This window comes from Mytilus trossulus, chromosome 9, assembly GCF_036588685.1.
Source record: "Mytilus trossulus isolate FHL-02 chromosome 9, PNRI_Mtr1.1.1.hap1, whole genome shotgun sequence".
In the NCBI taxonomy this organism is placed as follows: Eukaryota; Metazoa; Mollusca; class Bivalvia; order Mytilida; family Mytilidae; genus Mytilus; species Mytilus trossulus.
The window spans coordinates 58834666-58859256 of NC_086381.1; the positions used below are offsets into that span (position 1 = coordinate 58834666).

Below are 24591 nucleotides of genomic sequence, written 5' to 3' on the forward strand. Positions count from 1 at the left end.
TTAAGATATATGGGCAAAATAAAATAAATGTACAGAAAAATAATACAAAATTTAAAAAATGAAATAAAGTGAAGGAATGAAGGACTCCCGTCCAGATTATCTGATATTGTTTCTGCATTATGTTTATTTAAACTGTCAATTCATTTATTGTAAATACTGTGTTTTGCTGTATATCATATTTGTTTATCTTTTATTGTTTTGTACATAAATTTGTCCATAAATTTTCTCGTTTGAGTCTTGTTATTGGCTTTCTCATGCAGTGTTCAAATATTGAAAACTATACCCTACCTCGTATTGCGGATAGCTTTTCAAATGAAACCCTGCCATAAAATCGAATTTTCACGACATGTTTTGCTAAAAGGGTTAGAAAAAAGCAAAAAGGAAAATTAATATTTCTTGAGACAATTTGAAAAACAAACAGCACAGTATTCTGTAAACAAAACAAAATAGTCATCAGAATTACAAGACACTTAGTTTGACATTCAAATAAAATTGAGAATGGAAATGGAGAATGTGTCAAAGAGGCAACCACCCGACCATAAAACAGAAGGTCGCCAATATAGGTCTTCAATGCAGCGAGAAATTCTCGCACCGGAGTCCTCCTTCAGCTGGCCCATAACAAATATACAAACTAATTCAGTGATAATGGATGTCATACTAAACTCCAAATTATACACAAGAGACTAAAAATAGAAATCACTTCAAATAAGTCTTTTTGTCCGAGACATCCCAGTTCATCTGAAACATATAGCGTATTAGGAATGCAAATACACATCTTAAAGAAACTGTATTATCAAAAAAGTTAATTTTATTTCGAAATACAACTATATGAGCAAAGCAAACACAAAAAAATATAAGTGATAACCTACAATATTGAAGTCATTATTTATCATTTACATATAAAATGGGGATAATATAAGAAAAAAATTGTTAAAGCTTTGGAGTGCATTTATACAGTTGACGGCACACGGACGGACGGACAAAGTGATAACTGTACCTAGCCCTGCTAGTAATGAATACGCTTTAGAATGAACAAGCAAATACTGATTACGTACACATTTAGTAAGATATTGTTATATCTCGGGTAACTATCTTTAGAAACTTGCAGGATAACAAGTGGTAAACATATACCACATCAAACTAGAATCATATTCAAAACAGTGTGGTCCTGACCATTGATTGACGACCTAAATTATCCCATTGACTGGGACAGATTAGGTGAACGTTTATCGGTAACAATCACTGCTCACTATGTACTTGTTAAAGACACTGAATCTGTGGGGTCATCAAAGATTCTCAACAACTAAATAAAGCAATTCGAAAAACGAATCCGGAATAATACGATGTGTTGATTTATATCAATAATATAAATCAAAACATAAAGGTTATTCCTGAATAATTTTTCGAATTATTTTATTATTAAAGGCGTTAAAACCTTTTGTGACCCCACAGTTTAATTTCTATAATAAGTAAGAAGTGAGCAATGTCGTTACAGACAAACGTTCACCTAATATGTCCCAGTCAATTGGATAATTTAGGTCGTCAATCAATGGCCAGGACCACACTGTTTTGAATATGATTCTACATGTACAGACACAAACAAGTTCCACAGAAGAAAAGGCGATTTCTGATTTACACTTAGTACACTCATCAAGCTGATCTTTCTTTCTTTCCACAGGTTTGAATCGCCATTCTAGATCGGTGCACTCCTACATAGTAGGATGGCTAATGCGCTAGAACCGAATTCATAACAGTGTGGCTGTGGACATTGATTGGCGCACTTTAATCTCCCATTGACTGGGACAGATTAGGTGAACGTTAGTCTATAACGCCCATAGCTCACGACGTCCTTAGTATAGACATTTAAACTGTGGGGTCACCAAAGGTTCTCAACGACTAAATAAAATAATTCGAAATACTAATCAGATTTTTGTGTTTTGAAAAAAGAATGACTTACTGGCTTTAAAAATTGCAATGCATGTGTTGATTGATTATCTTTTTCGGACGTCAAAGCTATTTAACAATTGCGATTGTCGAATAATGTCATCTTTTAACTTTTTTATCTGGTCAAACAAATTATTTTAGAACGAATGCATAATCCACTTTAAAAAGTTGTGCAAATACATGACATATAGACAAAATATAATTCTGCCCTATCTTTTTCGTACTTGAAAGTTATTGGATAGTAAGAAAGCTATTTGGATTAAACCTTGTAAAATTTGCATGCATTTACGGTATTGTATTCAATTTGGTAAAACTGTTCTGCTATACTGCTACTACTTTGTGAAAAACACTTGGCAACAGAAACGCATTTATCTTATTTATATTCAAATCGACCCAATTTACATAGAAATGGACGACTTCGTGCATTTTGTGATCGCAAATAAAATATGTTCCGGACCATACGCGTATGGTCCAAATACTCATACGGCCCGAACATATACATGATATTCTGTGCGTTAAAGGTAGTATATTCATTTCTTTCTTTCTTTTGTTGATGGATTGGACGTCTTTCTGTGGTGATTATTTGTGTTAAATACTTTAAACTTACTGGCAAATAACTTAAAACCAAGACTTGAATTAATGTCTAAACAAACCATGATTTTTTTAAACATATATCACATTCATTGAAAAGGCTAAAATTCGGTCTTTCATTTCAACTTAGTGAGTTGACTAAAGTAATATTGCGGACCATTTTCCAATTTGTATGCGATATCCTTATTGTTTTTCTCTCGCTCAACTTTCGTGTTTGTTTTTACATGCCAAGACCTCTTGGAGCTTTCATTCTATAAAGTGTGTATTTTGCTAATGGTTGAAGGCCATACGGGGGCCTATAGTTTGCTAATGCCTGTTGGTCCCTGGAAAAAATTTGTATGATTGTCTATCACACCACACATTCTATTTTTTACATGCAGTTATATCTATGATAAGAATGAGAATTGAATTGTCATAGAGACAACAACCCAACAAAAGAGCAAAACAAGCCCAAGACAACATGTATTCGTATCAAGCGAATTGTTATAAAAATATTTATTTCAGGTTAATAGTATAAGGCCATACTCAAGTTGTAAATAGATCTTGTCGTCAACTTTTGCAACCAGCTTCTATGATTCTATAATGCACCGTTCAACTTTTTTTGGCCTCGACCTTTCCATTGGACAGACAATTTTGTTTTCGACAAATTTTAAAAGATGCATTTATTTACAAAATCATACAGGACGCATTTGTTCCTCCTGTCCCAAGTGTTGGACTTAAGAGCCAAGGCAAATTGACAAATATCTGAATGAACGGATCGATTTATGGTTTATAACAACAACAAATAAATGATTTTTTTTGTCATCTGGAACTCTTCACAACCAAAGCCCACATGGTTAGCATTGAATAAATAGAAGGTCACTCTTAAATGATTTTGTTCTCTTAATCAATAAGATATTCTGTGAAATAACGCGGGTCCCCATTACTTAAAAGTTGTTTTTTTTTTACAATAAATAAACATTTTTTTTCCATTATTTATTGATATCTGCTCTGTACATTATCATTCTTAAAAGTGAAACTGTAGTAAGTGATGGTAAAAAAAGTATTTAAAACAAATTCCTTAAATGATTTGTGAAAAGAAAGTTTCATTTTATGTATCAAAATGTGTTAACAAGTGATTATTTAAAACCCTTCTTGAAGGCCTCTGATAGACTGAGTGAGCATAAAATCATCGCCAACGCCAAACAAGTTATAGGTGAATCTTTCAGTATAATTACTAACAAACGTTTTACCGTCGACCACACTGTTATGAATTTAATTCTATTTGCAAATAAAACGATTAAAGTCCGATATTTATAAACCAAGTTAGTCCGGAAACGTTTGCAATCCGAGAAAACTGTCCCTTCAATTCAATGCGTGACTTCATCAGATGGAATTCAATTCAGTACATGATGTCTCGGATTTGAAGAAAACTTTAAAAAAAAATAAGATCTAAATTATGCCAAACATTTGAAGAGTTTTTATAAAGCAACAAACATTGTAGAAAGACAATCTCGAAGAAACCCTTAGATTGTTTTATCACAGCAATCCGTGACCGACCAATATATATATAATAAATCCTTTTTCACTAGAACAGTTGTGAGCGTTGTAGACCAACTATTTTAGAAATAGTATTTGCTCTTTTTTTTACCAGAAATTTCTTGGTTCAATGTATGGACGACATGAATACCAAAACACAATCGAAAATTAAAATACTCTACGTTGCGTGTTTTATACCAAGTTCTTCATCCCTTGCAACATGTCGATTGTGCCGCAATGACCATTAGAGGGGTTACGGAGGACCTAAATGCCAAACTACGGGTGAAAATTAAGAAATAGCCAATTTTGAATAATCATGGAATGGATATTTGAAATATGGAATGGACTGATGCTAGCCATCAGTCCCTTATTACAGATTTACCTTATATCTCATTCGAAAGCTTTTTAATAGAGGAACAAAAGTTATTAGAAAATATTATATATAATAGTCAATATGTCCCGCAACGTATATTACTTAATTTACTTATTAAAGTTATACTAGTATGTTATTTGATATACAAAGACATATTTTTGTCTGTTTTTTATGTATATATTTTTATGTATTTGTAAACAAAATACCAGTCACACTTGTATTGTGTATTATAAAAAAACTTGAAAATATTTACTTAAGATTTTATATCACAAAGTTTTATTGAATGCTGAAATTCTCAAAAGTCACATTAATGCTTATATAGATATAGGAAGATGTGGTGTGAGTGCCAATGAGACAACTCTCCATCCAAATAACAATTTAAAAATTAAACCATTATAGGTTAAAGTACGGCCTTCAACACGGAGCCTTGGCTCACACCGAACAACAAGCTATAAAGGGCCCCAAAATTACTAGTGTAAAACCATTCAAACGGGAAAACCAACGGTCTAATCTATATAAACAAAACGAGAAACGAGAAACACGTATATATTACATTAACAAACGACAACTACTGTACATCAGATTCCTGACTTAGGACAGGTGCAAACATTTATGCCATTCGGGCCCTTAATTGGTTTAAAATATTTTTCTTCTATAGTGAGACGTTGAATCTAAGCCGAAATGGAAAAAAAAGTTAAGTGCTTCAAAAAAGTATCTTCAATGTTTTCATATATTTTTTTGCATTTTGTTTGTTCGATATTTCCTCCCTTTTTAATGGACGGGAGTATATTCTGCTCGACCCTATAGATTCAATCTAAAATGTAATTATAATATTATAATTTTTATTATGATTATTTGTTTTAATTTAATAATTTAGTCACATAATCTTTTCCCCAGACCCTTCAGACGTTGTACGTCTAGTCGTCAACACGCATGCACATCCTCTATAGTTACGTTACAATGCAGTCAACGTCAGCGTGCAGCAACAGCGAGCATTTCGGGATATCGCAAAGTTCTGTTGAATGAGACTAACAACGTGAAACACTAAAGCATAAAAAATGGGAGCTAATTGTGGGAAGAAAAGTAATTCAGGCAGGAAGAAACAAAGAAAAGAGATAAGGTTTGTTGAGAGACTTAGAAACTTATTTCATAAAAACAGAGTAGCACCTTTTATTGAGCCAGGATCACATTCGGTGTCTAGTGTAATAAGTAAGACAACAATTATATCTTAAAAAATTAGGAATAGGAGCAGACCTCTCTCCACGGAAGAAAAGAAGTGTCAAACGATATTGAACAAGCCATGTTTAGATTTAAATCCAACACCACTTCTTGATAAGGTTGAGTTCAACGATGATGATTTGCCTTCCGCCAGAGACAGCCGTAATCCTTTAAACGACCTTCAGGAAAAAGTAAGAGAAACAGAAGAGGTCAACGAAAAGAAGACACTCAGATGTATCAATAAATGTAATGTAAAATTTGAAAGAGACTTTGATGAGATATTGAATGGTACAATTGATACACGGGACATAAGACAGAGACATAAAGCAGCCAAGGGTGTTAGAACAAGACAAAGTATTACTATAATGTTTGCAGCCAACTCCAACATTGATATTAGCTTACCGGGTGAAGTGACACCATCATCAAACACATCCAATGTCGCAAGGCCACAGCTGACAGCCCCTGGGCTACCTACAAAGGAAAAAGTTTATTTGGACAATTGGATAGAATTTCAGATCAAGAAAGATAATTTAAAAAAATAAAATGTTATGCTTTTAAAATAAATTGTTTGTCTAAGTTTGTACTTTAAGATACATTTGTAGAAGAAGATGTGGTATGATTGCGAACGAGACAACTCCCGATCTAAGTCATATGTTGTTAAAGTAAACTATTTTTATTCAAAGTACGGTCTATAAAGGGCTAAAAAATGGCTAAGTGTAAAACCATTCAAACGGGAAAACCAACTATATTAAAAACCTGATCAACAAACGACAATCACTGAACATCAGGTTTATGACTAAGGACAGGTGCAAACAAATGCAGCTGGTTTAAACGTTTTAAATGATAGGTACCAACCTTCATCCTTACCGTGAACTATAGTGTAACATCACAACATAGAAAGACACACTATAAAATATCAATTAAAATGGCTTCACTCAATTCAAAGACATTGGAAAACAAACAAGTTATACACTAAACGAATACATTTAATCTAGGCGCATTACGTTTGCGCGCATTACCATTACATTTGCGCGCAAAAATCATTACGTTTGCGCGCAGCTTTTGATTACATTTGCGCGCATTTTTATGACAGGTAAACTCAGGTAAAATACTGTAACAGGTAATAATACTTATTTATTTATTAATTTGTTCAATTATTTACAAATATCAGTACCCCTTCCGTTCGTATAAATCTCATAAAGCAGGAAAAGAGAGATAAAGCGGCATATTTTTTTCGATTTTCAGATACAATTCAACAGGTCAAAGGTGTTAAGAAAATCTGTGTCATAGCTAATTTATTGTGATTTGACCTTATTATAAGGTCAAATTATGAAAAATGTATAATTTGAATTAGCAAACTATTTTTAAATTTAATAATTGATAGTCATATCATATGACACAATGCAAATATAAAATCAATAAATTGAGGGGTGACAAAATAAACGTTCTTAGAACTCAACCATATCCTTGAACATAATGCCGCCATGTACACGATATAACGATGAAAGCCTTGAACATAATGCCGCCATGTACACGATATAACGATGAAAGCCTTGAACATAATGCCGCCATGTACACGATATAACGATGAAAACCTTGAACATAATGCCGCCATGTACACGATATAACGATGAAAGTCTTGAACATAATGCCGCCATGTACACGATATAACGATGAAAGTCTTAAACATAATGCCGCCATGTACACGATATAACGATGAAAGTATTGAACATAATGCTGCCATGTACATGATATAACGATGAAAACCTTGAACATAATGCCGCCATGTACACGATATAACGATGAAAGTATTGAACATAATGCTGCCATGTACATGATATAACGATGAAAGCCTTGAACATAATGCCGCCATGTACATGATATAACGATGAAAGCCTTGAACATAATGCCGCCATGTACACGATATAACGATGAAAGCCTTGAACATAATGCCGCCATGTACACGATATAACGATGAAAGCCTTGAACATAATGCCGCCATGTACACGATATAACGATGAAAGTCTTGAACATAATGCTGCCATGTACATGATATAACGATGAAAGCCTTGAACATCATGCCGCCATGTACACGATACAACGATGAAAGCCTTGAACATAATGCCGCCATGTACATGATATAACGATGAAAGCCTTGAACATAATGCCGCCATGTACACGATATAACGATGAAAGCCTTGAACATAATGCTGCCATGTACATGATATAACGATGAAAGTCTTGAACATAATGCTGCCATGTACATGATATAACGATGAAAGCCTTAAACATAATGCCGCCATGTACACGATATAACGATGAAAGTCTTGAACATAATGCTGCCATGTACATGATATAACGATGAAAGCCTTGAACATAATGCCGCCATGTACATGATATAACGATGAAAACCTGAACATAATGCCGCCATGTACACGATATAACGATAAAAACCTTGAACATAATGCTGACATGTACATGATATAACGATGAAAGTATTGAACATAATGCTGCCATGCACTTGATATAACGATGAAAGTATTGAACATAATGCTGCCATGCACATGATATAACGATGAAAGCCTTGAACATAATGCCGCCATGTACATGATATAACGATGAAAGCCTTGAACAAAATGGCGCCAAATAAAAAAAAAAATTTGCACAGGAAAAAGAAAATAATTTTGTGGAGGAATGGAGTACGAGTGCAGGAGTGTAGACCTATAGTAATACAAAACAGTTAGGCAGCAACCATTTGATTTTCGGGGGGGGGGGGCTATGGATTTATTTCTGGACAAACTTTTTTTTCGACTTTGGCGAAAGACAATCTATTTTTTGGGCGACAAGTTTAAAATAATTGTTTTCTTTCAATTTTAGCAATTACATATTGTGGCAGCTGAGAGTGAAACAAACATTTTTTTTTTATCAGGGTCAAAAACAAATTATTTTTTCTCCAAAATCTGAAAACAAAATTAGTCACCCCCGCCCCCGTGACGTTTAAAAGATTCAAAAGATTCATTTCATTATTCAAAAATAATTATACTTCTTAATTTTCACGCGTATTTTGGCATTTATGTTCTCCGTGACCCCTCCAATGGTCATTGCTGCACACTCGACGTGTTATATCTATAACTAGAGGACGAAAAATAGCAAAGGTCAAGTGAAAATCAAAAAGGACAATGTAGAGTATTTTAATTTTTAGATCTTATTTACAAATTACAAATACAATTTGGTTCCACAGAAGAATATGCGATTTCTGATTTACTCTTAGACTCTTCAAGCTGATCTTTGAAATTCTTTCTTTCTTTCTTTCTTTCTTTCTTTCTTTCTTTCTTTCTTTCTTTCTTTCTTTCTACGGGAATGAATCGCCGTTTTAGATCGGCGCACCCCTACATACAAATGATGTAGGATGGATAATGCGCTATATACAAAATAAACGATTAAAGTCCGAAAGTTATAAACCAAGTTAGTCCGGAAGCTTTTGCAATATGAGAAAACTGTACATTCAATTCACTGCGTGACTTCATCACATGAAATCCAATTCAGTAGGTGATGTCTAATGTCTTGGCTTTGTTTAAAATCAACATGTTCCGTAACGTATATTACTTAATTTACATATTAAAAAGTTAAATACTAGTATGTAATTTATATACAAATGGTACAATAATTTTTTTCATATGTATATGTATTTTTATATATTTGTAAACCAATTATCAGTCACACTTGCATTGTATTATATAAAACTTGAACTGCTTGAAAATATTTACTTAAGAAATTTCACATCACAAAGTTTTATTGAATGCTGATTGATATCCGATTTTCTCAAAATTCATGTCTAGTATACTTACATGTATGTCTTTCGGGCCCTTAATTGGTATAAAATATTCTTCTTCTATAGTAAAACGTTGTATTTTAGCCTATTTTGAAAAAGAGTTCATATATTTTTTAAATTTTGTCTGTTTGTTTAATATTAGAGTTTTTATGCTCAGCTCGATTCTTTAGTTTCAATCTAAATTGTTTAATCGTATTATGATTGTAGTCATTATAATATTATAAAAAAAATTAATAATTGTTTGTTTTAATTTAACACTATTAATTTAGTCACAGAATCTTTTCCCCTGACCCTTCAGACGTTGTACGTCTAGTCGTCAACACGCATGCACATCCTCTATAGTTACGTTACAATGCAGTCAACGTCAGCATGCAGCAACAGCGAGCATTTCGGGATATCGCAAAGTTCTGTTGAATGAGACTAACAACGTGAAACACTAAAGGATAAGAAATGGGAGCAAATTGTGTGAAGAAAGGTAATTCAGGCAGGAAGCAACAAAGAAAAGAGATAAGGTTTGTTGAGAGAATTAGCAACTTATTTCATAAAAACAGAGTTGCACCTTTTATTGAGCCGGGATCACGTTCGGTGACTAGTGTAATAAGTAAGACAACAGTTATATCTCAAAATGATAAGAATAAAAGCAGACGTCTCTCTTCGGGAGAAAGACAGTGTCAAGCGGCATTGAACAAGCCATGCATAGATTTAAATCCAACACCTCTTCTTGATGTTGAGTTCAACAACAACATTCAGGGAAAAGGAGTAGAAACAAAAGAAGCCAACGAAAAGGAGACAATCAGTCTACGCGACACTCAGGGAAAAGTAGGAGAAACCAAAGATGCCAACGAAAAGGAGACAATGAGCGCTATAAATACACGTGTTGCAAAATTTGAAAGAGACGTAAATGAGATATTGAATGATACAATTGATACACGGGACTTACGACAGAGACCTAAAGCAGCCAAGGGTGTTAGAACAAGACAAAGTATGACTATAATGTTTGCAGCAAACTCAAACATTGATATTAGCTTACCGGGTGAAGTGACATCATCATCAAACACATCCAATGTCGCAAGGCCACAGCTGACAGCCCCTGAGCTACCTACAAAAGAAAAAGTTTATTTGGACAATTGGATAGAATTTCAGATTAAAAAAGATAATTTTAAAAAATAAAATTTTATGCTTTAATAACTTGTTTGTCTAAGTTTGTATATAGATATAAGAAGATGTGGTATGAGTGCGAATGAGACAACTCCCTATCTAAGTCATACTTTGTTAAAGTAAACCATTATAGGTTAAAGTACGGTCTTCCACGCGGAGCCTTGGCTCACATCGAACAGCAAGCTATAAAGGGCTAAAAATAGGCTAGGTGTAAAACCATTCAAACGGGAAAACCAACTATATTAAAAACCTAATCAACAAACAACAATCACTGAACAGGTTTATGACTAAGGACAGGTGCAAACAAATGCAGCGGGTTTAAACGTTTTAAATGATAGGTACCAACCTTCATCCTTACCGTGAACTATAGTGTAACATCACAACATAGAAAGACATACTATAAAATATAAATTGGCTTCACTCAACTAAAAGACATAGGAAAACAAAAACGTTATATACAATGAACGAATAAATTTGATCTATGACACAATGCAAATACAAAAATCTACAAATTGAGTGGTGACAAAATAAACATTTTCAGAACTCAATCATATCCTTGAGCATAATGCCGCCAAATGAAATCATTTGCACAGGCAAGCTTTAGAGAAAACAATTTTGTAGAGCAATGGAGTACGAGTGCAGGAGTGAAAATTTATAGTATTACAAAACAGTTATCAAAGGACTATATATATAGTTATAAATAAAACTGTATAATAAAATTACAAATAGAGAGAAAAGATCTTTTAAACAAGAGGGTCTCCAGAGCCTGAATCGCTCACCTTAATTGTTTTGGTTAAATCTCTCATCAATGATTATTTTGGCTTTTCAATTTATTTAAATGTTCTTTGAATCGTCCAATTTTCTTCAAAAGCAAAAAAAAAATCATTTTCTCCTATGTTCTATTTTAGCCATAGGAGCTATGTTTCTTGACATACAAGGAAATGAAATATAAAATTTATACTAGATATTCTGAAACTCATTTAGCCTAAGTTTGGCTGAAATTGATACAGCAGTTTCAAAGGAGAAGATTTTCAAAGGAGAAGATTTTTTTAAAGTAAGTCAACATGATGAACAAATTGTGAAAAAAGTCTTTAAAGGGCAATAACTCCTTAAGGGATCAATTGGCAATTTTGGTCAAATTGACTTATTTGTAGATCTTACTTTGCTTAACATTTTTGCTATTAACAGTTGATCTGTATCTATAATAGTATTCAAGATAATAACCAAAAACTGCAAAATTTCTTTAAAATCATTAATTCAAGGGCGCATTATACCTGAAAAACCAGTTACCCAATTCGGCTGAAAATTACAGGACAGGTAGACCTTGACCTAATAAATACTTTAACATCTTGTCTTATTTGCTCTAAATGCTGGAGTTTTTGAGATATAAGCCAAAAACTGCATTTTACCCAGTGATCTATTTTTAGCCATGACGGCCATGTTTTATGACGAAATAAAAAATAAAGCACAAACTTTATTTTATACACCCTACTGATCATTCAGTTGAAGTTTGGTTGAATTTAGTTGAGTAGTTTTAGAGGAGAAGATTTTTTAAAGTTAGCAAATATAATGAACAAATTGTGAAAAATTGTCACTAAAGGACAATAACCCCTTAAGGGGTCAATTGATAATTTTGGTCATATAAACTTATTTGTAGATCTTACTTTGCTGATCATTTTTGCGGTTTACAGTTTATCTCTATCTATAATAATATTCAAGATAATGACCAAAAACTGCAAAATTTCCTTAAAATTACCAATTAAGTGGCAGCAACCCAACAATTGGTTGTTTTATTCATCCGAAAATTTCAGGGGGTGATAGATATTGACCTATTGAACATTTTTACCCCATGTCAGATTTGCTCTAAATGCTTTCGTTTTTGAGATATAAGCCAAAAACTGCATTTGACCCCTATGTTCTATTTTAAGTAACGGCGGCCATGTTTTATGACGGATCAAAAATCAAAGCACACATTTTGTGCAGGATAATCTAAGGAACAATCATGCTAAGTTTCATTCAAATCCATTCAGTAGTTTCAGAGGAGAAGATTTTTTAAAGTTAGCAAATATGATGAACAAATTGTGAAAAATTGTCATTAAAGGACAATAACCCCTTAAGGGGTCAATTAACAATTTTGGTCATATAAACTTATTTGTAGATCTTACTTTGCTGATCATTTTTGCTGTTTACAGTTTATCTCTATCTATAATAATATTCAAGATAATGACCAAAAACTGCAAAATTTCCTTAAAATTACCAATTAAGTGGCAGCAACCCAACAAAGGTTTGTTTGATTCATCTAAAAATTTCAGGGCTGATAGATCTTGACCTAATGAACATTTTTACTCCGTCAGATTTGCTCTAAATGCTTTCGTTTTTGAGATATAAGCCAAAAACTGCATTTGACCCCTATGTTCTATTTTAAGTAACGGCGGCCATGTTTTTTGACGGATCAAAAGTCGAAGCGCACATTTTGTGCAGGATAATCTAAGGAACAATCATGCTAAGTTTCATTCAAATCCATTCAGTAGTTTCAGAGGAGAAGATGTTTGAAAAATTGTTAACGACGACAGACGACAGACGACGACGACGTCGACGACGACGACGACGACGGACGCCAAGTGATGAGAAAAGCTCACATGGCCTTTTAGGCCAGGTGAGCTAAAAAGGTAAACAATTAATGACAAAAATAAACCATTACAAATTGTATCACCAGGACAGGAAAACATCACAGTGTAGATACTATTCTGTACGCTATCCGGAAGTCGCGATTTTCGAAGCGAGGATTTCAAACTGGCTTACAGAACGGTTTTGTTTTGGTGCTTTTTCTCATCATTAATTTTGTTTACTCCTATATCTATAAAGTGCTTTGCACATCTTAAATGTATGTATAGCATCCTAAATATGAGTAACTGTAACAAAAATATGCAGTAGAATATAAAATATACGTGTGCATCACACCAACTCCATAGAAAAAAAAACCCGAAATCTATAAATTGACAATTTTGCTCTCGTAGTACAAAGCAAATAATCTTTTACTGCAAATATTTATATCAGTGTACAGTTATTAAAATATATACTGTTTCAATATTCCTACCGTATTTAAGTAGAATGTTCGTATTTCAAATAAAAAATATGCTTTCCTTGAAGATCCCCCCCAAAATTACTGTACGATCAGTCTAAAACTGACTGTATTCCAGAAGCGATTTCAGATTTTTTTTCTGTATGACCAGTCGTGATTTTTTTAGAAAAAAAACCAACGGCAATTTGAAGGTATATACGTGTCTATGTGATAATATGATTATGTCCATGGAATTATAACGTGTAATTTCTTTCATCAGACAATACAAATATATTTCTGATGATTTTTGTAGACGGCAAAATAATTATATTTTTGTTCCGTCAGTCTAAAATCAAATGCCTAAAAAGCAATACATGCTTCGCTTGTGGACTTTGTATTAGTCAGTCGTTGCAGTTATCTGTTTAACTATATATTACATTTTAAAAGACTATTTACACCGTCTGCCGTTGACCAATTGGTGATAACATACATCAAGCCTGTCTCTTTTAAAATGACAAAAAAAAGATAGAGAAAGCTTTGTTTAAAACTTAAGGTATTGAGGAAATAATTAACGAAATTATACCCCGCCACTTCTATAGTCCATGTTTTGGAAAAAAATAAACCACCAGAAAAACTAAATTATAGGTGCACAGGGGCAACATTTAATAACGAATATGAGGAAGTTTTATTAATATATGGTAAGATTTTGAAAGTTGCGTATAGTAAACGGGTACCACCCAATAAGGTAGTGGAAAAGTCCTTATCATGGAAATAGAAAACTGATGAATTTTCGAAAAATCAAAGAGGTGCACAATTGAATTAAATGATAAGGAATCTGAAAAAGATTCATTAAGTTATGACAAGTGTCTGAAGGAAGTTGTGGATATAAAATAGGTACGCCCAATATAAGGTTATGACAAAGTCCGTATTTTAGATATAGAAACATCAAAAATATTTTTACCAAAAATTCGAAATAGAAGGTCCATAATACATTAATTGATTAAAAATGGAGCAATTTTAGAAAAGTTTAACAATTGGTTTTGGAGGTCACGGTTGGAAATACCTGATAGGTGCCCCTATATAATGCAATGTTCAAGTCCTTAACTTATATAAAGAAACACCATAAAAGATTTTCAATAAAATTCGAAATACATTCCTTTTTTGTATATAAATAAGGCCGTTGATTTTTTTCGTTTGAATTGTTTTACATTGTCATTTCGGAGCCTTTTATAGCTGACTTTGTGGTATTGACTTTGCTTATTGTTGAAGGCCATATGGTGGCCTATATTTGTTAATGTCTGTGTCATTTTGATCTCTTGTGGACGGTTGTCTCATTGGCAATCATACCGCATCTTCTTTTTTATATTATCATTTATGATACGGAATCCGAGAAAAAATGATTAATAGTTATACAAGTGATGTATTCAATATATTTGGAATCCTCTTTTCTCCTGGATTGGACAACCTCTCCATTTAAAAATGTCTGGAAACCCCAATGTATTTATATTAAGTGGTTTATGAGGAGATGCGCTTACAAAACCGGCGAAACATATTGTACCGGTCCGACGGACGAACGGCAAGACGGACTTCATTATCACTATAAACCACCGCTTTACAAAGTGGTGTACAATTGAGTGTGAAAGAGACAGATCTACATCCAAAACAAAGTGAAGGAACTGTGATCAATTATAGGCTACAGTACGGCCTCGAATGTTTGTAAATACATGCATTTTTATATAATAATTAAATCTGTGTGTTTGTACAATTTTAAGTATAACGGAGGATATTTCTGAAACTTATATAAACAAACAAACCTTCCTCTAATTTCAGCAACATTCAAACATCCTTATATACTAAATGTAGTAAGTCGAGTACACCCTATCAAGCTAAAACATGTTTGATAAGTTTTCAGGATGTGAATTATTAAAATATATTTATGTTATTTAGAAAAATGCCTTCTTCTAATGTGTCGTAAATAACTTTGAAATCACCACTAGAATACAGTAAAATAAAGACTGATCATACAGTTTCAAAATATACAAGCGAGACTGATCGTACAGTGAGAAATTCAAACAAGTGTAATTTTCTTATTTCTGGCTTCAAAGATCTGGCTGAAACTTTTACCACCACTTAAAATATACTTTATTTAGTAAATTAAGTCTGGTTTTTACGTTAATTTGTACAGTAAGGGTGCAAAACGATTGTTTTTAGGTTCACCGACTGCTTTTCCTTAGTGATGCACTTGAAAATCTCTTGATTAAGGCAAAGATACGAATAATGAATGTGCTAAATTTAATTATATAGATATAGGAAGATGTGGTGTGAGTGCCAATGAGACAACTCTCCATCCAAATAACAATTTAAAATTTAAACCGTTATAGGTTAAAGTACGGCCTTCAACACGGAGCCTTGGCTCACACCGAACAACAAGCTATAAAGGGCCCCAAAATTACTAGTGTAAAACCATTCAAACGGGAAAACTTAAACCATTTGTGAATATCGATGTCAGCTGAATTAATCATTAAGCAATGTACAGATGAACATCTTACCGTTTAATATAGTATATCCAACAAATTTAAAATGTGATCCAAAAAGTTCTCGCTTCGAAAATCGCGACTTCCGGATAGCGTACAGAATAGTATCTACACTGTGAACATGAACATATTACGCCGATACTTGCCGATTTACATTGGGTACCCGTCCAATACAGACCACAATTCAAAATACTTACTTATGTGTACTGCGCTTTGAATATAGTGAGACGTTGTATCTTAGCCAAAATTGAAAAAAAAAGTTAAGTGCTTCAAAAAAGTATCTTCAATGTTTTCATATATTTTTTTGTAGAATCATATTCAAAACAGTGTGGTCCTGGCCGTTGGTTGACGACCTAAATTATCCCATTGACTGGGACAGATTAGGTGAACGTTTGTCGGTAACAATCACTGCTCACTATGTACTTTTTAAAAACACTGAATATGTGGGGTCACCAAAGGTTCTCAACACCTAAATAAAGCAATTCGAAAAACGAATCGGGAATAATACGATGTGTTGATTTATATCTATAATATAAATCAAAACATAAACTTTAAGGTTATTCCTGAATAATTTCTTCGAATTATTTTATTATTAAAGGCATTAAGAACCTTTGGTGACCCCACAGTTTAAATTCTATAATAAGTAAGAAGTGAGCAATGGTCGTTACAGACAAACGTTCACCTAATCTGTCACAGTCAATGGCATAATTTAGGTCGTCAATCAATGGCCAGGACCACACTGTTTTGAATATGATTCTATTTTGTTTGTTCCATATATCCTCCCTTTTTAATGGACGGGAGTATATTCTGCTCGACCCTATAGATTCAATCTAAAATGTAATTATAATATAATAAAAATGATGATTATCTGTTTTAATTTAATAATTTAGTCACAAAATATCCCCTGACCCTAAAGACGTTGTACGTCTAGTCGCCAACACGCATGCACATCCTCTATAGTTACGTTACAATGCAGTCAACGTCAGCGTGCAGCAACAGCGAGCATTTCGGGATATCGCAAAGTTCTGTTGAATGAGACTAACAACGTGAAACACTTAAGGATAAAAAATGGGAGCAAATTGTGGGAAGAAATGTAATTCAGGCAGGCAGCAACAAAGAAAAGAGATAAGGTTTGTTGAGAGACTTAGGAACTTATTTCATAAAAACAGAGTAGCACCTTTTATAGAGCCATCACGTTCGGTGTCTAGTGTAATAAGTAAGACAACAGTTATATCTCAAAATGATAAGAATAGAAGCAGACGTCTCTCTTCGGGAGAAAGACAGTGTCAAGCGGCATTGAACAAGCCATGCATAGATTTAAATCCAAGACCTCTTCTTGATGTTGAGTTCAACAACAACATTCAGGAAAAAGGAGTAGAAACAAAAGAGGACAACGAAAAGGAGACAATCAGTCTACGCGACATTCAGGGAAAAGTAGGAGAAACCTTAGAAGCCAACGAAAAGGAGACAATCATCGCTATAAATACACGTGTTGCAAAATTTGAAAGAGACGTAAATGAGATATTGAATGATACAATTGATACACGGGACATAAGACAGAGACCTAAAGCAGCCAAGGGTGTTAGAACAAGACAAAGTATGACTATAATGTTTGCAGCCAACTCCAACATTGATATTAGCTTACCGGGTGAAGTGACACCATCATCAATTACATCCAATGTCGCAAGGCCACAGCTGACAGCCCCTGAGCTACCTACAAAAGAAAAAGTGTATTTAGACAATTGGATAGAATTTCAGATTAAGAAAGATAATTGTAAAAAATAAAATGTTATGCTTTTAAAATAACTTGTTTGTCTAAGTTTGTATATAGACATAAGAAGGTGTGGTATGAGTGCGAATGAGACAACTCCCTATCTAAGTCATAGTTTGTTAAAGTAAACCATTAAAGGTTAAAGTACAATCTTCCACACGGAGCCTTGGCTCACACCGAACAGCAAGCTATAAAGGGCTAAACAATGGCTAAGTGTAAAACCATTCAAACGGGGAAACCAACTATATTAAAAACCTGAATAACAAACGACAATCACTGAACATCAGGTTCGTGACTTAGGACAGGTGCAAACAAGTGCAGCAGGTTTAAACGTTTTAAATGATAAGTACCAACTTTCATCCTTACCGTGAACAATAGTGTAACATCACAACATAGAAAGACACACTTTATCAATTGAAATGGCTTCACTCAATTAAAAGACATAGGAAAACAAACAAGTTATACACTAAACGAGTACATTTAATCTATGACACTATGCAAGTACAAAATCAATTGCATAAGGGCTGAGAAAATAAAAAAACTTCGGAAACTCAACCATATCATTGAACATAATGCCGCCAGATTTTTTGGGGAAAACAGATGAATTTATGAAGAATCTGGTGCCATCTCATACTTTCGATTAGACCTGCTTAGTTATTTATTTTCAATACATTGCAAGTCAGGTAATTTATTTTCAAACTACCACAGAACAAACCATTTATTTTTGTGATTATCAAGGCTGAGTTAATTATTTTCAAAATCCTCCTGCATGAGAAAAAATACAGTATTTACCCAGATGGCACACATACAGGCAAGTGTAATGAAATTATCCTGATTTCTTGTATAAATTACGACTGTGTATGTCCATAGAAATAACCGAGATACTATATATTACTAATCTAGCTGTGCAAATCGCCAAACAATCAAAGACTAGTGTTTTTGCTGGCAACAACTTTGTATATATTAATAATCAATTAATAATCAATTATATATCAATAAACATAAAGAAACATAGTTCCTATGTTTATCATATATAAAAACGAATGTTCTATCTTGTCTAATCTTTTTTTTTAGTCATGCATTAATAGTTTATAGGGTTAAACGTATGGTTTGGAAACGTATATGTTATACGTTACCAATTTTATGATTTGAAAAATAAACTTTACTTTTTTTTCTTTTACTCTTTGAAAAGAAAATCATACTTACAGTGTAAATATAAACATCTCAATGAAATGCACATTGATTATTGTATGCAATTGATTTTGGTATACCATCTACGAGCACCTCTTAATATTATTTTGGTATACCATCTTCGAGCACCTCTTAATATTATGATACGTTTGGTTGGAGCATGTCGTAATGTTAAAAAACTTGCATGGAAAGAAGAAAATTAAAAACTGTCAATTGTCCAAGATCAATGTAAGTATGCGAAATTTGAAATTATTTTTTTGTTGAAATTTAGTTTTTATTTTTTTCTGCTGGTTGTGCTATTACAGAAATTATGTGTCATGTACATGCAGAATGACTATATTCATTCCGGGAGATTTTGGACAGTCCGGACATATGGTGTTAACACTTTCCTGAAATACATACCAATGTTATAACATATTGAAGGGGCCTCGGTGTCACAGTGGTCTTAGAACAGTAGTTCTACTACTGTAATCACTATTCAGGCAACACTGATCAATATTGTGAGTTCCAACCTCGCTCGTGCAGATGCACTCAACTCCAATCAAAATTGACTAGTCTAGGATTGTCAGTTTTCCTAGCGAAGGTCGGTTGTTTTCTCCGGGCACTCCGGCATTCTCTACCTGTACAAAATGACTACCACGAAATAGCCAAATAGTTGCGATTAAAACTGTTGTTAAAACACCAACACTCAATCAATATATCAATATAACATATTGATTGATCGATTGAGTAGGACTTAATACTCCATATAATAATAATATAAGATAAGGACTAGACAAATAGGATGAAATCTAAGTTTTAAGATTTAGAAAACTATTAAGAGTACATAGTATTACTATAACATGTGTTCTTGATAGGTTATAATGTTTCAATGAGCAGCGATTGGAACCAAAAAGTAAGAAACTTTGAATAAATAACGAGGAAAATAACTCGATTAAAAACAAATCCATGTTGGCAAATATATTCTCTAGTACACCAGTATGATTCTTTTTAAAACGTATATTTAATATACTAGATTTATATATATATATAGACTGTTCTTCATTTGTTTGAAAGATACATTTGTATGTTGAATAAGGGAAAACGTTTTTCTTAACCATGATCATAATGATAGTTCACACCCAAAAGCCTTAAAGAACTGTTATAATAGTCCAACAACGTATAAACAAAGCAAGACAATCTCCTCCTTACAACGTATAAACAAAGCAAGACAATCTCCTCCTTACAACGTATAAACAAAGCAAGACAGTCTCCTCCCTACAACGTATAAACAAAGCAAGATAATCTCCTCCCTACAACGTATAAACAAAGCAAGACGTACAATCTTCTCCCTACAACGTATAAACAAAGCAAGACAATCTCCTCCCTACAACGTATAAGCAAAGCAAGACAATCTCCTCCCTACAACATATAAACAAAGCAAGTCAATCTCCGCCCTACGATGTAGAAACAAAGCAAGACAATCTCCTCTCTACACATGCTACAACATATAAACAAAGCAAGACAATCTCCTCCCTACAACGTATAAACAAAGCAAGACAATATCCTCCCTACACGATGCTGTGGATTTGACATCCCGTGTACGCGTTATCTATTTCTATACACATATAATCAGTTTCATGTCTAGTTGATAATCTCTTTCATAAGATGCATACTATTTCTTTCATGTCTTTGTTTATCTTCTTGTTGATGACTTGAGATCAATACACTTCCAGTAGTACGATTGACAAAGGAAGGCTATTTAATGAACTCTAATAACTAGTTCGAGTGGATTTCCAGATAATGCTCTCATAATATTGTGTTTTCTAGAAGTTTTATATGATTTCATGCATTAAACACCTACTCGGCATCCTGTCAATTGTTAATTTACTGTTGCACTTCGAGAACTGTATGTAACAAGAACGCCTTTTGATGATTTCCGAAACTCTCAAAATTAATAATTTACAAAACGTATAACTCCTTTAAAATGTACAAATACACACTACTGATCAAAGACTTACTAACAGATTCTTAAGTGTTTATCTGTTGAGCATCTCTGTTGTTTTTGGACAGAAGTTGAGGCATCTTCTCATCGTCTGCAATTAACTTTGGGAATGGTTTTGATCACGTGATGATAGCACGTGCGTAATATCAAGACAGTAGCAGAAGATAATTCTCTCTACACACATTACTACGTTTTCATTACACAACAGAGAGCACATTTAACACTTCATTGCTTTGGATTCTACGACATGGGACCAATTTTATGATAAAAATATAGAGGTAGGTTTATTTTTTATAGATTTACTTTACTGCACGAGAACTACATTGGCCGATCCGGTCGTCAGTCTTATGCTTTTCTTCTTATCTTGTAATCGTTTTTATGAATGGAATTCCATCACATGCAATTTATTATTAGAAGTAGTGATCTACTGTCTACAAGGAGCGCTCGAGAGTAGAGTAAAAGAACTATAAATCCCTGAACGTTTTCATAGATATGAAGTAGGAAAACAAATACGCATCACTGGAAATTAATAGTTTCTTTATATTTATGAGTTAACGAATATAGACTCAAAAGGAGCATTCTTAAAATACGATATATCATGATGTATTTTATATGTATATTCCTCTTAACTCAAATCTGACACGGGTGTCAGAAACTTAGTAGGACATTTATTTCCAGAGATCCTTATTACAGGTACAAGTATGAGTAAAAGAAAAAATCTATAGAAATTAAACAGATAATACATGATGCATAAGTTGACGACATCAAGTAAACGTTAACCCATTGAAATGTCTTATAAATGTAAGGATTTTTTTTTTGTTACACATATAATATAAGCATATAAACATGATAAAACAGAAACAAAAATGTTTTTTTCAAGAAAGTGGTCTAACTATCAATTTTGGCATCCGTTTAAATTGTGCACGTCTTCAATATTTCATAATATAAAACAGAAAAACTATTGTTTTCCTATTTTTGATAAAGCTGAAATCCCCAAACATGTTGAATGTTACAATAAGGAGATGTGGTATCGTAATCGTGGTTAACAACGACATGTATCAATCTCAGACCAAAGGACATGCAGGAATGTGTTTATTACTCAACAACTGAGAATACATGTATGTCAATAACCATATTTTGGCTAGGACATGTTAATGTGAGTTTGTACATGCAACAAACTTTTCATATGATGAAGAATATAAAACAAGATATGCCGCTTTGTACATTTTAACTACCCTAGTCGCACAAAAGACACGATACACAAGTTTGAAGTGTAACTTATAACAAAATATATTATATGCATGGGAAAAACTGTATAGACTGCGTTTAAAAACACCACCTAATTTAAAAGTAAGAAACACGTGTCTCGAGTGATTTAAAGTTCGTACTTACTTGGCTAAATTTTGCACACTGAGTGCATCAACATGCTCAAGATTCAAATATATGGTGTGTCGTAAAATGAGTAGAGTTGGATCCTTTGCTTTTTGTTTTTAAACAAATATTGAAGTATAACTAAAGTTTTTTTTTCTGTTTGTTTCCATTATGTAATTGACCACGTTTGTATCGTCTATATGTGTTTTAAATTGAGAAACGTGAAATAGAATCTGATTCTGTAAACCGTCTTTGCTACCTAGCTAAGGGTTACCACCAGTCCTTCTCCCCCACGTACATGGCGTCGTGGGAGAGGACTGGATCGTTACACTTGACTAGCTACGATGCTGTAACCTATTTTTAATTAAAACTACAGACAATATTCTATACATATAGCTCCTTTACATGAAAATGCATAAACTATATAGTACATAAAAGTGAGTTCTAATTTATATATCGAAAATTAATAAAAAATGATTATGAATTTTCAATGGCATTTCAAACGTGGTGTAAACTGATACAAGCAATGCATATATATATATAACAAGAATTTTATTCATGTATTACAAAAACATTTGACATTGGGAATGTGTCAAAGAGACAACAACCCGACCGAAAAGCAAACAACATCCAAAAGCCACCAATATGGGTACATATGCAGCGAGAAACTACCGCTCCTTGAGGCGTGCTTCAGCACATGTATAACTCGCATTAAAATATCATATTTCATAATGATATCACAATGTCGGTAATGACCCATTATATGATTGAAAGATTCACAGAATTCATTCTTGCATGCGTTTGCTTTGGGCCATGATAGAGGTATGTTTTGGGTTAACAGAACAGAGAATATCTGTAAAAAAATACAGAAAATAGAATAGGCACAGACTTAAACCATGAGGAATAAGCAGCAACAAAATGAATAAAGGGCTGCGCTTTAGCGCATGATACGCCCGTTGCTCTTTTAACTTGTCTCTTATGCTTTAAATGAATTTATATAATCAACTAGAAATAGTGTGAGCCCTGTCAAATACCCCCCCCCCCCCCAAATAATAAATAAAAATGCACAAAAAAATTGGAACTTATAAGCTCAATAGATATAAACAAATTTATCAAAGATGCATACAATTTTGTGAAAGTGTTAGTGTCTCAAAATTGGAAAATCCACCCTTTTTTAAGCATAAAAATTCATAACACGGAAATGTAAAATCGGAAATTTATAAAAATTGAAAGGGAGCTTACATCAATAGATATAAACAATTCACCAAAGTTTCATGGACATTGGTGAAAGCCTTTTTGAGTAATTGTCCGAAGTGTTGAAAGTCCCCCCTTTTTTTATGAATAAAGCCCAATAAATCCAAAACTTAAAATCTGACATTAAAGAATTCACTTAAGTTTCATGGAAATTGGTGAAAGTGTTTTTGAGTTATTGTCCGAAGTGTGGCCGACGGACGGACGGACAGACAGACAACGGTATACCATAATACGTCCCGTCTAAAAGACGGGCGTATAAAAAGGTAAAAAACAAATGACCCCCCACCTTTCCCCTTTCCCCGAGAAAAAAAAATATATATATAGAATACGCCAGAACCTAATAACATGAATTATACAATGTATTCGCTTATATCATTATGATTATGATAAAAGAATAGATAAATAAGAAGTGAATCTAAACATGTTCATTTTGTTGTCATGGTTGTGAAACATATGAATCGTATCAGAAATCTACAAGAATATTCATTTAGCCTTCCAAGCGTTTAAGTTTGAACTGTTTACATGTTCTTTGCATAAAATGGCAATATTCCAGAGTGGAAATTAACTCTTAAAAGACGGAAACAGGGAAGTTTGATATGATGTATTCTACATTTTTATTATGTTTTATTCAAAGAACAGCAAGTCAACGTAGTCAGGGGCGTTACATGTAAAAATTTGGAGTATGCATTTTTCATGTCAAGTATATATTGCAGGGTTTGGTCCAATTGAAATAGGTACAAAAAAGTAGCACAGTTGAAGCTGTCAAGCTGAATTTTACATAAACATGTCCA

At 33.3% G+C, this 24591-nt stretch overlaps 1 pseudogene; it reads left to right on the forward strand.

Annotated features, from left to right (window-relative positions):
• The first annotated feature begins 21104 nt into the window (after positions 1-21104).
• Positions 21105-24591, forward strand: part of LOC134683174 (myosin light chain kinase 3-like) — a 33348-nt pseudogene continuing 29861 nt past the window's right edge.